The sequence below is a fragment of the Octopus bimaculoides genome, chromosome 11, assembly GCF_046866305.1.
Source record: "Octopus bimaculoides isolate indiv1 chromosome 11, ASM4686630v1, whole genome shotgun sequence".
NCBI lineage: Eukaryota > Metazoa > Mollusca > Cephalopoda > Octopoda > Octopodidae > Octopus > Octopus bimaculoides.
The window spans coordinates 49,836,235-49,853,734 of NC_142938.1; the positions used below are offsets into that span (position 1 = coordinate 49,836,235).

At 34.8% G+C, this 17,500-nt stretch overlaps 1 long non-coding RNA gene across 1 annotated transcript in view; it reads right to left on the reverse strand.

Annotated features, from left to right (window-relative positions):
• LOC149133323 (uncharacterized) overlaps positions 1-17,500 on the reverse strand; it is a 32,944-nt gene that overhangs the window by 990 nt on the left and 14,454 nt on the right. The gene's annotated exons all lie outside the window — the stretch shown is intronic.

Here is a 17,500-nt window from a genome sequence, read left to right on the forward strand (position 1 = left end):
TTAGTTCCATGTATGTATGTGTGTATGTATGTATGTATGTATGTAGGCATGTATGTATGTGTATGTATGTATGTATGTATGTATGTGTGTGCATGTTTGTATGCATGTATGTATGTATGTATGTATGTATGTATGTATGTACGTATGTATGTATGTATGCACGTGTGCATGCATGTCTGTATAGATTCATGTATGTATGTATGCTGTATGAGCATTATAAAATATTTTATAAGGTTGTATTAGTTTTATGTAATGATGTGGGTTGTTTGTTACAAACAAGACTACATAATTGGAATATAGATTACGCAATATTAAAGTAATAGTTTTTGCATGTCCAAAAAGAAGAAAAGAATAAATAAGATAAAATAAAATAAACTAGCATATTTTTACTGTTTAATTTTGAAATAGAATTTGCAGAACAGCTGTTAAATGATCTTTTTTTGCCTGAACACAGCAATCCTGTTTTAAAAAGAAATTTATTCACATAACTATATACGCTTGTATTTATAGTTGCAAATATAGATATTAATTGTTGCCAGACAACACATAGGCCTCTATATACTTAATCATAAATGTTTCTTTTCCAACTATGTTTAATAGAAATTTACATACACATCTGGCAGTTAACTTCCATGGCAGTAAATAAGATTTCCTTATTGTTTCTACTATTCATTCCATCTGTCATATGAACCAACGTAAACGGAAAGCTAGTAAGTGAAATATAGCAATCTATGCATGGGTATGTTTCCCGAGTACTTAAGACCGATGTTAATATTTAGCAAGATGTGTAACCGTTCTTGGAACAGCCTACTACACCTCGTCATATTTTGAAGGTTATACTACTGCAATATATGGAGAAGAGACAACTAAAAATTATCCGTTGTACAATGCAAATGGCGAAACGTAACTCAACATGATGTGACTGAAAATTGCCCTAACTATGGAATACATTAAACGTGGGATCATTAGTGATCCAGAATATCTTCAAGGTAACCTGACGCTGTTGATGAAACAATATCCAACGTCATTCATATGAAGGGTTTCCATTCAAGTTTATATGATATTTATGACATTTAGCACATCCAAACTCTTTAAAACAAGAAACATAGATTGAATGTGCCATAAACATTTTATGCTAATGTTAAAAATATCAAACCAGAGTGGTTTGCATTAGCAGGGAAAAAACAAAAAAAGGGAAGCGTTATCCACTGCAATGGACGTCAAATTGCCCAATGCGATAATTTTGTTCAAAAGTAGAAAGAAAAGCGACCCCCCCCCCAAACCTGGGGATCCCGTTTTAAGGCTTTTAGTTGGTGGATACAATTTTTTAAAATTTATGTTCAGCAAGTAATTCTCGTAGTAACACTACGATGCGCATTAGGATTGCTCTTAAGCCTATTTCTCTCGGCTCATTATATAAGTCTGTGATGTCACTATGTCTTTGGAAGCTGCTAAATGATGTTTCGAGCCGAAGACTGGATATCAATAGATTAAAGTTCTTCTTGTACGCACATACATACTTACATACATACATACATACATACATACATACATACATATATGCATGAATGCATACATGCATATATATATATATATATATACATACACACACACACACTCACACACACACACACACACACACACACACACACACACACACACACACACACACACACACACACATATATATATATATATATATAAATATACATATACATATTTAATTATGTATATAAATATTTACATAAACAGCACATGCTTATATATATATGTATATATTTATATATATACATATATATATATACATATATATATATATATATATATATATATATATATATATATATATATATATATATATATATATATATATATATATATATATATACATATATATATATATATATATATATATATATATATATATATATATATAAAGAAAATAAAACAAGGTAGAAAATGCTAAAATAACTGTATCATGAAGAACATTTTAGTACCAGTTACAGTCGTTGCAACTTTTTCAACTTAGAGTAAAGTATGAAAATCAATTAAACTGTGAAAAAATTAAACGACAGGAGTTAAACTCCCGGTTCGATAATAATACGAGTGAGTAGTTCAATACGGGTCTTGTATGAGCATGTATATGTTAAATATAATGAGACAACAAAGCCAAAGCTGTGTGGAATTTTCAAGTCATTTATAAAGTGAAAGTTAGTCTTACAGCTGTTTCTGGGATATTAGGGATATCCCTTCATCAGAGACGATGTGTGATGGTTAAATAGAGGAAAATAATAGAGTTCAGTATGAGGAGTTATTTTGGAAAAGGAAGCAAATAAAGAGTGTATAGGGAAATAGGAGAAGGAATGTAGAAATGAAAATAAATAAAAGTGTATAAAAAGGTTGCAGCTATAACATTTTTATACACTCACACACACATACATATAATACGCTGCTTGTATTTGTATGTCTACTGCTTTATGTGAATAAGACTTACTCATTAAGTATATGTATCTGCAGTTTATGCAGATACATATACCTGAAGATATTGTAAATACTTTCATGATCGAAGCTAAGGCTTTCAATAACCGCAATATTTGTGCCTCTTCTGATGCGGTGCGCTGGCAGAATTGTTATCGTGTCGAGCAAAATGCTTATGATCTGAGTTCAAATTCCGCCGACGTTGCCTTTCATTTTTTGTGGTCGATAAAATAAGTGCCAGTTAAGTACTGCGATCAATGTAATTGATTTATCTTCTCCCCAAAATTGCCATCCTTGTGCCAAATTTTGAAGCCATTATTATTTACGTTCCTGTTGTTAATATTAATATCACATTCTAAGTTCAAAACCTGCCGAGATCAGCTTTACTTTTTATCATTTCGATAAAATAAAGTAGCAGTCTAACACTGTGATCAATATAATAGATCAATCCCCACTGCTGAATATTGCCAGCATTGTGCTAAAAATTTATTGTTCTTCTTTTTTATAATTATTACTAATGTTGTTGTAATTATTGTTATTGTTATTATTATTAAAATTTCGCCGAGGTTGACTTTGCCTTTTATCGTTTTCGGGGTCAATAAATTAAGTACCAGTGAAACACTGGAGTCGATGTAATCGACTATCATCATCATTATCATCATTGTTATTATTATTATTTTATGTTTGACTTTTGTTTTGCATTTCTACAAGTTGGATCCAAGTCTCACCCAGAGACCTCAAGAGACAACAAGTTAGAAGTTCATGTAGGTGTTATGCCTAGGGTACCATATATTTGGATTTGTACAGTTTTGTTCTAGTGAATGTTTAAGAAACAATAAGAAAATTGTGTTTGTTTTAAAATTTGAGATCACATAGACAGTATTTTACGTAGGATATGGGCAGTTCCCATGAGCACTATCTTTTGAACTTCAGCCATTTTGGGGTTTCCTGGTATCTGAGCTAGGTAGTAATCAGCCCGTTTCGCCGTCATTTCCAGGGCACCTATAACAATAGGTATTGTTTTTGTCTTCAGATTCCACATTTTGCTAATTTCTATTTCAAGATCTTTATATTTGCTCAGTTTTTGGTAGGTCTTGACAGATACGTTTATATTATTATTATTATTATTATTATTATTATTATTATTATTATTATTATTATTATTATTGTGCTTCTGTTTTCTTCAAATCCCTCTCAAGAACCCTTTTCATTTTTCTTTTTCCAAAATCGGTGAATCTAATATCCGCTGCCTTCATGTGCCGGATCGATATAATCGATTATAGCCTTCTACGAAAAGGAATGGTCACGGTTGGAACGCCTTTAACAATAAATCTGGTCAATCTATGGTCGACTGGTGTGAGAAAAAGCATAACTTTCTTTTAACTTCTTATCTTATTCCTTCAAGTTTCTGCTTTAACATTCATCGATTACTGTTGGATTTTGCCTTTTCTTTTTTCTCAAGATGTGTATACAAAAAACAAAAAGACAACATAAATCAAATAAACAAAAAATAACATACAAAATAATGAAGCAATAACATTGGTATACAGCATAACCATTGAAAGTCATGAGTGAGAAGCTGCAAGCATGTTGTTTCCTGTCTCACGAAAGCTTGTACAGGCGAAAAAGACCACCTTCGTTTGCCAACGCTTTTTATGTCAGTGAATGCAATAAGGTAGCCAAGTTGCATAATTTTTCTTTTAAGTAACTGTTCTCATACGTTGTTTTTATTTTCCAAAATTCCTTTTGTATTTATGAAAGATTTTGCTTCCAATGAAATGCACTTAGTCAATCAGCTGCTCCTTTCGCCTTTGCTATACTTTGCTTTCTTCTCCTTTTACAAGCTATTACTTGCCTCCAGTTGTTTTTTTTTATTTCTCTCCGCAACAGTTATCTATTAAATAGTTACTTTTACATGGCCAACAAGTGATTTTCTTAGCTTCTATGATTAAATTATGAAAGCTGGAGAATGACAGATTTACTGGAGTGCCAGGCAAACTGTATTTCGTCGTGAGCCGTTACGTTCTGCTTTCAAATTCCTCGTTGTTAAATTTACATTTTATCATTCCGGTGGCTATAACATAAATATAAGCCAATTACTAGTACCAGTATAATTAAAAATACTCATCCCTCAAAATCGAGACATTTTATCTCTGTAAAATTTTTTAGATATGCTTCTAATGTGGGCCATGGAGATAATTAATTCGAGCCAATAATACTGCGTCTACATGGTCATGTGACCTGTCAAACTCCTTTGGCGGACGCCCCTCAAATTACACGGGTAGCTTGTCATAGATTGAATATGTCATATTCAGTTTGCTCAACTAGGGTTCCAAAATTAATAGGGTTGATATAATTAACTTGACTCCACATCATAAATTACGTGACGTTGTAATCATGTTACAGACATTGTTGCAAGTCTTACTATTAGAATGGTTTCCTGTTTTCAACATACCTCCGTTCATTTCTTAAAATCATTCATAATCATGACGGGATGGGTTGAAGCAGAAGTTAATCCATTTTATCTTCACATTGATAAAATTCTGCTTCACATTAAGCGTCTAAGTATATACTAATTCAGCTTGATAATCTAAATTACTAGCAAATCTTCCTGCAATGTGGTAGTCATTTCTCACACAACATAATTATCTCTGTAATAACCGAGGTGACTTCATTATCTAAACAATTATCATATCTTCACATCAAATGCAGTGGATAAAAGGAGAGGTGATATCAAAAACAGGACTGCCTGGTGGACGTTTTTTTTTTCTTCAACTCGACGGATACAAATCATGACACACTTAAAATTATACTGATTGCTAAAACTTTACTCGTCATTCAGTGGGTTACTTTGGAAATATAAAGTATAGTTTTTCCACTATGGATGATATTAGGAAATATGATAAACATATATTAGTCATATTTTTAATTTTAGCAAATTTTTTATGTTTATACAAAATGATGAACTGAAAACTTTTCAAGAGAAAATATTTCATAAATGAAATGAATGATATAAGTTTCCCCTGTATTACTCTTCCCGTAACTACTCGGTTATTGCTCTCTCTCCCTCTCTCACTGTGTATGTGTGGCGTGCGCGTGCGTGCGTGTGTGTGTGTGTGTGTGTAGCTTTCACTTATTCATTGCCTCTCACCAAGCTTAGTATGAACATTCGCCCTATTAAATCTCTGTGTTTTTATGATGTTTTTCTCTTCTTCTCACTCTATATGATCTAAAGTCGTTCCGGGGACCTCAACCAACCAAACAACCAACTAACCAACCAACCAACTAACTAACCAATCAGCAAAACGCCTGGCAGCATTTCTTCCAACTGACTACGTTCTGAGTTCAAGTTTCACCAAGCTCCACTTTGCGTATCACCCTTTCGCATTCGATAAATCAATTATCAAGTAAGTACAAGGGTTAATGTTATTGACTAAACCCTTCAAAAGTACTGCTTTTGTGCTAAATTTATTGTTGATGCTGTCTTTGTTATTATTTATCACCAAAACTGTACGTAATTCGGAAGTTCCATCAGTTTACACATTGTTTTCCTTGTTAGTATGATTTTGTTAATTTTATTGTCCTACCTTTTCTTTTAGCTGAGCAGAACCATCAAGACCTTATTAAATGGTTTTGTTATTTGCCTTATGGGGGCTACATTTTAAAAGAACAAAACAAAATCTTCTTTGGAAACATAAAAAGCAATATCAAAATGGCGTCGTTTTCATCACCGAACCAAGAAGAAAGGGAGATGGTGGAGATTTTGATAAATTGCTCCTTCGCACTCAGCTTCTTCCATAGAACATTTCAGACCATGTTTCATACATAATTTGAAATAGTAGTTGCGGTAACAATAGAAACAACAGTAGCAACAACAACGACAACAGCAGCAGCAGCAGTAGCAGCAGCAACAGCGGCAGCAGTAACAACGAAAGCCTTAAAAACAACTACAAGAACAAAAGTAGCGACAGTAGTAGTAAGAAAACAACAAGAGCAGCGACAGCAGTAGCTAAACAACATCAAAATGAGACCGTATAACAAATAAACACAAACCTATTTATCCATTCAATACATCGACAAGTTATACCGCTACTGCCACCAACACACACACACACACACACACACACACACACACACACACACACACACACACACACACTCATACAAAAGGAAAACAAAACTTGCAAATCTAGTGTTAGCGTTTTCGATGATGTGACACGCCAAATAATGGAAACGATTTTTATCAATTTCAATGATTTTAAAAACTGCAGAAATGCCCTCATGAAATATGGCAGAAATGTAGAACTCGAAACCCAAGAATACATCCAGTAACAAACCAACCTTAGAACAATTGTATATAAAACTATATTTACAAAAAGTAGAAAATAGAACGTGTTGCACACCATCAGACTGTAAAATGCTTCAGATCAATCAGAGGAAGCAAAACATGGGGCATTAGAAAAAGATTCGACTCAGTAGAGCTGAGATACCCTACAGAGGAATCACTCCACAATGACTCCAATGTGTGACGGACTGGTCCCCATTCTAACCTACATTGGTCGCCGAATATTCAAAACGCGCGTATAGGTTGAACGAGGAGAATGAAAAGAGGGCACTTGCCCATGTAATCAGACTGACTGGTTTTGTGGGGTTTCTACGATCAGCCCATTGGTTCGAGTTTTTGTTTCTTTATTTTTGTTCTTTCACTGTTTACATGTCTTCATGTAACCCATTATCATATCATATTGCATTGTATCAGCCAGTGCTGTCCTTACTCTTTCTATAAACCCTTTAGTAGTTGATAAAGAAATCATTATTAATATCTTGCATAAATAGGGTTTAAAAACAAAAACTAAAGAAAAGATCATCACTAACATCACCATCATTATCATTATCACCATCTTCATCCTCATTATAAGATTGCGTCGTGATAAGATATGCTGCTCAAAGCTCTTGTTTCTGGTTTATTCTTTCATGATTATTATTTCCTCTTCCAAAATTGATTGACCTTTTCTTTGTGGCAAGTTGCTCAATTTGTTTGAAAGAAAGGTAAGTAGTTGTCGCTCGTCAATTTTGCGCCCGTTTCGTCGAAAAAATGTAATTACTAACTATTTGTTTATTTTTTTCTCATTAACATTCAACGGCGAGAAATGCCACGTTCATTTTAAATGTTTTGACAGATGTAAAGAAAAATAAAATATGACACGCACAAAGAAAGAAACCCAAACACACACACACACACACACAAATAAAACAAACACACCCGAAAGCGTTGTGAAACAAAACGCTATTATTTTGAAATGAAAAGAAATATAATGCTGTAATTGTGCCTTTAAATCTCAATGAGCGCATTTTAAAGACTCAACAACAACGATAACAAAAAAGTCACAGCATTGCACACATGGTTTTTGCAAATGTCTGGTCTAAGCAGAAAAAAAAAGCATGTGAAGGAGAAAAGTCTTAGGGTATGGACATGGACAAAGAGAAAGTAATAGCTCTGTCTTACGAAAGTGGGGAACGTTTTGGATGCCCTCTAAATATGAGGCCTTGTCTGATGTGGGGTTAATAACTTGCTCAGAAAGATAACGTCGATGATGATTTCTTGCTAATCTTTTTTTCCTTGATGACCATAGTAATAATGGTTCCAAATATTGGCACAACGCCGGAAATTTTGAGGGAGGTGTGTTAGTTGATACCGATCCCAGTACTTGACGAGTACTTCATTATATCGAACCCGAAAAGATGAAAGACAAACTTGACATCAGCGTGATTTGAACTTAGGACGGAAAGAGTTTCATTTCTTTTCAACAGTTTTATTTTCTGTGACGAAGCAAATACCACATGTTCCGGCATACGAGTTGACGTAGCACGTGATGTAAACATGCAGTGCAAAACATTCAAACATTTTCGCTATCTCCTAAATCTTGCTGCATTTTATATTAATCTTTTGGGGTCTTATGAAATCGTCTTGGAGTATAAGTCGAACTACCTTCCTTTTGGCTAAAAACTCTGGTCTGGAAATTCAACTTGTATGCCGATAAAATACGGTAACGGTTTCTAATTTAAGCAAAATCCTTAAGTTTTATGGGTAAGGGGAGTGTCAATCGTAACCATCGACCCCAGTACGTGATTGATTCTTTATTATATCGACTTAGAGAGCTTGAAAATTAAAGTTGATCTCGGCGGGATTCGGAATAAGTTTTCCTCTTAGACGTTTTTAACGATTCCGCTATTTCATAGCCTTATGAGGTGTCAAATAATTTAAATGCATTAGAATTCCGCCAGCGAGTAGGACGCAGAAAATCCACGAAATTATTTTATAGTTCGTAGCTGACGGTTACAAAATCATGGGAAATAAATACAATGAATTTCGTATGTTTTCAAAATGGGTAAAATAACAGTCTGTGGTGTGATTGTTTCACTTTTATTACAAACTCTTTGACCAAGTCCCCTCAACAAACTTATAAATGTCTGCTACGAATAATGATTCTTTCTACAAGGTCTGGAATTTTGTGGGAAACGGGTTAGTCGAGTACATCGTCCTCAGTGCTCAACTGATACTTCATTCTACCTATGATCGAAAGCATGGGGAAAAATCGAACTCGGCGGATTTTGAACACAGAACGTAAAGTTAAGAAATAGTGATTAGCATTTTTCCTCAGCGTGTTAACGATATTGCCTGCTCTCCGCCTTACGACTACCGATACTAATTATTATTATTATTATTATTATTATTATTATTATTATTATTATTATTATTATTGTGAATGTATTTATCATAGTTGTAGTGGTGGCACTGTAGCTTAGTCCTCATTGATGACGTGTATATTGTTGTTGTTACTGTCTTAGCATTCGTCAGAATTTTCTTCAAATTCCTATTTATAGGCAGGGTAGAGTAGTTAATACTTTTTATTTTAAAGCTACTTACACGTTACCGGAAGTTGATATGAATATCTCTTGGCAAAAATATATTATATCGATGAGTTCGTGATATTGAGGTATAGTTTTTATATAGATTTTATTAGCTTGAGAAAGAGGAAGAGAGAGAGAAGAGAGAGAGGGAGAGAAAGAGATAGGGACAGAGAGAGAGAGAGAGAGATGGAGAAAGAAGTGAAGAAACAGAAATGATCTCAAATAAGAATAGACAAATTCACACTCATATGGACACACACACCTACACACGACACATGCGCGCACACACACACACACACGCACACACACACGCACATACACCACATACACACACACCACATGTATACGTACGTACATTACACACATACGCAAACGCAGATATACACGCAAACACATAGTAAAACAGAAACGCACAGGTATATACATATATATATATATATATATATATATATATATATATATATATATATATATGTGCGTGTATGTGTGTGTGTGTGTGTACGTGTATGGTGACCGAGTGTGTGCGTGAGTGTGTGTGAGCGCGCGTGTGTTTATGTATACATATAAATATATATATAAACACGTACAAACATATCGACACACACTCACGCACACACACGCACGTGCGCGCGAGCGCTCACACATATATATGAATGTACGTATCTACAGATGTGTGTGTGTGTGTGTGTGTGTATGTGTACGTAGGATTGGTAAAATAAAGAGGAGAAAGAGAACTCTTCACATGAGTTTATATTTACATATACACACACATACATATGTATGAGCGTGAGTTTGCGTGTGTGAACGCGTGTGTATGTAAATGCAATTTAAAAAAATTTTAATCGGTAGAAAGTTACAAAAGAGATTCAAGGGTTGCGAGTTTTCGACTTGTCACTTATCAACCGCATACGCATACATATACATAACAGAAACACAAACTAAAATATTTATGTACAAGTATCAACTTACATACATATGCAATAAACCCTTGGAGGTAAAATGATAAATTTGGAATGAAAATGGATATTTTAAAGTGCAATTCTGTTGTTCGATAATTGTTTCACAGATAATAATAATAATAATAATAATAATAATAATAATAATAATAATAATAATAATAATAATGATAATAATAATAAAGTATCTCAACAGGCATGATAGAGCTGCACAATATATTCACTGGGTAATATGCAAAAACCTGGACTTGCCCCATGATAAAAACTGGTGGGAACACAAACCACCCCCAGTACTTGAAAATGATCACATTGCACTCCTCTGGAACTTCACCATTCAAACTGACAGAAAGATAGACGCAAATAGGCCAGACATCATACTGAAAGACTTCAGACAAAAATCATGCCTCCTCATTGATATGACTGTCCCAATCGATATAAACGTATCTGTCAAGACCTACCAAAAACTGAGCAAATATAAAGATCTTGAAATAGAAATTAGAAAAATGTGGAATCTGAAGACGAAAAGAATACCTATTGTCATAAGTGCCCTGGGAATGACAGCGAAACGGGCTGATTACTACCTAGCTCAGATACCAGGAAACCCCAAAATGGCTGAAGTTCAAAAGATAGTGCTCATGGGAACTGCCCATATCCTACGTAAAATACTGTCTATGTGATCTCAAATTTTTAAACATTATCTAGAACAACGCTGTACAAATTCAAATATATGGTACCCTAGGCATAACACCTACATGAACTTCTAACTTGTTGTCTCTTGAGGTCTCTGGGTGAGACTTGGATCCAACTTGTAGAAATGCAAAACAAAAGTCAAACATAAAATAATAATAATAATAATGAAAAAACCCAAAACTAACAAATCTTACTTTCAGTTGTTGAAAATCATTTGTGCAAACCATTCTCTGGTTGTCGTGAATGAGAAGGAGGTAACTTTTTTCCGAGCCAAGATATCGTTGCGGGTTCAATTACTACTTAAGGAGCTTAACTTTACTCTCATTTGTACAATAAATTTTCATGCAAGCCTCCATTAATTGTACACTTGATACCTTTATTGACTTCTTTCAGCTTCCGTCCACGAAATCCACTCACAATATATTTAGAAACATCACGGCCCCAGCAGACAAAATGCAAAAGGCGTTGTACGCTTTGTACAATTAATTTTGGACGTAAGCCTCTATTAAACCAAATTATGATTATAATGCTTCAGGCCAGACCTGACTGAGCAGACCAATGCTCAAAGGCATTCCTGTGGTAATCAGGCCGTCTATATTTGTGAATGTCTATCGAGAACAACACAATTTAATGAGCTGTCCCTTTTGTTTGAAGATTTCAACCGCAGTATGGCGTCATCGTTGTCACGATCAATCTGAGTTTGCCATACATGTACTCACACACACAAACAGGCACACACACACGCACATGCTCGTACGCATGCACACACTCGAACAAACACACGAACAAACACTCGCGCGAGCACACAAACATACACACACACGCACATATACACACACATACACACACACATTTATTTCGTAGCGTAGTTTGTGAACTATAGCGTCGTTTATTTCCGGTATCCAATGGATCATTCAATACCTCAATGTTACATTTTGAAAGTTCATCCTTTCAATCTAAAATATTTGTTTTCTTTATTAATTATGCAATACAAAGTTGTTGGTTCTCTAAAAATACAGATAACACACGTGGTGTCGCAATGTCATAGCAACTAAGTTCACTTTATATGGTGAACATCTCACCTTAATACACACATGTGATAAGGCCAGCAGCATCCTTTCTCCAAACATCATCATCGGTTCCACACACCTAGTTATCGCAACAACATGCCAAACAACTTCCTACTTTTCTCTAACCATTTACCCATTATCATTAAAAGATAAACCCTGACACACACACACACACGTGCACACATGCATACGCACACACACGCACACACACACACACACACACACACACACACACACACAATTACACCAAAGTACATTGGAAAATTCTTTACAAACTTCAAATCACTGGAGGGAACCATTTCACCAAGAAACATAATCACGTTTCGTATAGTTCAACAACAATAGCATCATCATCATCATCATCATCATCAGCAACAACAACAACAACAACTAAAACAGTAACAACAACAACAACAACAACGAAATCATCGACGTACACATTATAATTCACTCAATGGAATAAGTATGACGCTTTCTAAGTCATAATCCACAAGGCATTGCACACCAGAAATGTAAACGAAACTTACCTACATTATATACTAACGCTGAAATCATGATTCAAATAGAAATAATTAAACTTTCCACAATCACATGTATTGACTACTTCATTGTATAATGGTCATCTTAGTTATTCAGCGAAAGACCTCACACAAGCACACACACACAACACACACACACCCACACCCACATAGACATACACGCACACAAGCACACACACAAGCACACACACACACAAATGTATATATATACATATATACATGCGCGCGCGCGTGCACACACACACACACACACATATAATATATATATATATATATATTCTCGAATTTGATGGACATATGGCGGTACGTAAGCCGACTCAAGAAATCTCTAGTGAGACTTTTTATTGATGCATCTGAAGAGAACGGGTCGAAGTATGTATTGTACCCAATAAATCTATTACAGACCCCATTTCCTATTTTATTAATACAGTTACTTCAACCGCCACTACGAAGTTCCTGCAGTAAATCTACGACAACAGGTAATGGAAACTGTGCCGGTGCTTTACACATTATCCATTTATACATTTTGTACAATTTCTTCATTATATATATATATATATATATATATATATATATATATATATATATATATATATCCTCTGTACTACTACGTATCTCGCCTTACCCCTCTTGTTCTTCCTCTGTTACTACTACGTATCTCCTTTTCCCCCTCGTATTTCCTCTCTTTCTTTTTTCCTCTCGTTGCTCACCATTCTTCTACTTCCTCCCTCTCTTTCTCCCTCTACCACTCTCTCTCTCTTCCCTTTACACCGGCATGGTCACATGCTTCCGGTCAATAATCCTTTCCTTCTTTGGCTTTCGCCAAGTAACACACGCTACCACTGTCTCTCTCGGTTCCGTGCCTCATCGCGTTCATACACACATAATTTTTCTCGTCTGGCCGTAAAGCCTTCTGTTTGTTTTCCTGTCTTGTTTTTCGTCCGCCACTACATTCCTCCATGGCTAGATTTAATTTGCGTATACAGATTTAATCTGCGATCCATGGGACGAGCCGTTTTAACGTTGCGTCCTGCCCGAAGCTCGTCGAAACGCCGGTGTTAAAACGTGGGTAGCTGAAGAAGTAGAATGTTCTCTATGTGGCTCGTGTGTTCTCGTCTACGTTTGTGTGCAATGTCCTGTACCCAGATATGCACCTATACATACAGGTGGATGTCGGTATGCACATACCTGTACGTATATATGCATATACTCATTTACTTTTGTTTTTATATATATATATATATATATATATATTCACCATGAGAGATCGCTAACCACTACACACATTTTTTTTCTCTCCTTGTTTCTCTCCTTGTTTCTTTCTGTATTCCTTTCTGTGGAAGAGCGTAGGCTCGAAACGTTTTTCTTAATAGTTAAATGCTCTTAGTGCGACATCTATGGTTTCTTGCAAATAATATTACTATTATTTAGCTCTTTTTGAGGTTGAATACAAATTAGATGTTAAACAAGGTTTCTTATGGTAAGAAAGGTCAGAAAGGCAAAAGTGACAAATGGCTAAATCTAAGTAACCATCCAAGAAACATAGTATTGGTCATTTCCTTCACGTTGGCATTTTGACAACATCAAAATGCTGTATATTTGCACATACACACACTATATAAAATATAAAATATTAGATGTTATATAATTTTTACAGTTGTTACTTGGTATACCACTTGAATACGTATACATACACATATAGATAGGATTCTTAATGTGAGTTGCAGGGCGCAATATAAACCGTACAAGTAAAATTTAATCGTCACTGATTGTGTCTATGTGCTAGAAGATATATTGCTAGAACTAAGAGTTAAACCACTTTTAGCTGCGTAATATCGTATTTATATATATTCTGACAAAGTAGATAACTGCTCCATGAGCAAAGCAAAGCTAGAACACTGGACTGAACAGTTTCATCCTGAGGGAATTTTCAGTAGTGTGCCTAAACTCAGCTCCACATTACTTAAGGTTTCGTGGTGCGTGGAACGTACCCACCTGATCAAGGGTTCAAAGACTGGGAGGAGACTCTAGTAATGTGGTGCTGTGTCAAGCTGAAATTAAATAAGAAATATGTTGACTGTTTTGTGTGCTTTGTTCGTTTGTTCTCTCTCACTCTCTCAAATATATATACAATAGGCAAACACACATATGAATCTAAAGCACTCAAATGCTTCACCCGTTCAAAATACACTACATACTCGTGATCTTACTATTATTCCACGACAATTATGCTACATCCAAGTTAAAAACGATTCATAATAATACTTTGATATCAACTGAAGGGCATTGAAGGGAAATTAATAGCAGAGAATGTTAAAAAGTAAACAAAGACTGTATCAGTTTGATGTGTTACTTTTAATCCAACTTTTAATCAACTGCACTCATCTATCAGGAATATAATTGTTTTCACTTGTAAGGGTACAAGACTGTTTATCTATAGAGAAAGACAATGAGTTTGTGTGATGTCGATGTTTTCACAAATGTATTAACGCAATAAGTGAAGTGAATTTACGTAAATCTCTTAAGTCGGGAATCATTACCAGGCAGTAAAATCAGCTCGTTTTCGACTTACATTTACACACTCTGCCATAAGCCAATAATTAGTTAGATATAGGACTAACGTATCTCTCTTTAGTGTCGCAATGTTCTTTCAACTTGATTTTAAGGCACTGAAGTTAATTGTCGAGAGAGTGACTATTCACGTTTATAGGGATAAACCAATTGGATAAAAGGTGCGTTAGGTTATAAGCATTTCCCAATTTTATTTCAAAAATTCCTTCGCTACTTCAACCCGTTCTATCGCCATCATACGATATTTATGGTCTATCTGTCAAAAACCTTTCTGGAGCTGTTATAATCCAGTAAAGCTTACACAATTTCCAGATTATATCAAATAGCTATTCCCCGAATGACGCACTGTGTCACTTGTAGCATGATATGACGTGTTTAAAGAAACAGGAATTGATGATAAAGTTTCAGTGAAAGGATCAGGAATAATTATACGTAATAATTTACGGCATTCTTTACACACGAATATATACATACGCACAAACATAGACATATAAACATACGAATATTGATGTATATATATATATACGTAAAATCACTCATACACACACACACACGCACACACACACACGCTTATAGACATATGTGTGTGTCTGTATACATAAAGGTAGATACCGCTAATTATAACGCCTTTACTTCAACGGGAACAGGAATAAACTATCTACATGTAACTTTCATTAATAAAAATAACGCTTTGACGTAACAGGCGTCCCTATTGATAATAGCATTGTCAACTTTGGCACGAGGCCGTACAATTTGGGGAAGAGTATATCAGAAAAATAGATCCTTATACTTGATTCTTAATTACTTTGTATAAATAAAATAAAGCCTAAAATGGCAAAGTTAACTTCGACAGAATTTGAACACGGAATATTAAAAAAATGTAACTAAATAGAGTTGGGTATTCTGTGCCCGACTTTATGGTTTCGACTACTCAGTGATAATAGTAACAATAATATTCTTCATTAGCAGCAGATGCTCGAAGGGATATAGAAATATAGAAAGTACATTAAACAACGAACTTACAAAGATGTATGGGTTTAATAGTATAAATTATACAAACACGTGGAGAAAGATGAAAGATGTTGTACAACATATAACTGGAAGGATTAATGATTTATATAGTACAAATATTTACAGAGAATAAAAAAAATGTACGATAAAACACAATAACTAAAACAAGCTATTTATATAAAAATCAAGCGTTAACTTGCGTTAATCAGGATATCTGATGATCCTGATAACGCATTTATTCAATTTCTTCACTGTATTATTCGAAGCTGAACGTCCCCAGATCTTTCGCGAGGATCTCTAGGGTTATGGTAGACAATTCGAGGACTTAAAGGCTATGGATCTTTGAAATATAAGACTTGGTGAAGTCATTCCGAAGTTGGTACAAGTATTCTTTTTTTTATGCTGTTTGAAATGTGATATCATTTTCTTTTTGTTTCGTACTTTGTTTGGAAATTAGTTACGTATATTTTATAAATATCTTACTACAGCCGTATTTTTATTCTTACAACTGACAGTCAATTTAATTTTGATCAGGGCGGGAGCTGATATGTCCTCAGCATATTGACTCTCTCACATAAGATACGAGTTCTTCATTAGCGGACCACGTCTCCTCTTTACACGAAGTGTACACTATCTCACATATTTTGAATAGCACTTACCATTAGTTTCGTTTCTTTTTGATATTATTGAGAAAGTCTGATTATCCTCATCGGCCCTCCTTCTACTCCCAGTCATTATAAGTGGATATGGTTGGTATGCTATGAGGAAGCAATTCCCGTTGTTTTTGTGTATTAACTAACCTTCATTTTTCTTGTCTTGGTCGGGTTTCATTGTTCACTTCTCATGATAAGCATAAAGCAACTATATCTGTGAATTACGAGTTGTGTCTGGTGTCGGCCTAGGCTCAACAACTTCTATGATTTGTTTTTGTTGCTTTTTTTCTACTATTGTTCTGCTTTCTGTGCAGAAATCATTCAAACGGCTTTTGCTTCCACTTATGTACAAGACAGACTACTGGTTTTATTTTATTGTCTTGCGGGACCATGAGGACTTGTATGTCTTGGATCCACCTAAAACTTCTGAGAAAACAATGGTCGACGGCAGTAGAGTCGTTTCTATTTTAGAATAGAACACTTAATTAGTTGTTCAATTTAACTCCATGACTTGGTTATTAAATGAAATTCGAAAGGTATCCACTCTTGGAAACCTTTGAAGAATGTTGCCGATCTGAGGATAAATATTTTCCTTCGTCCAATCTCTTTCGACATTCCTC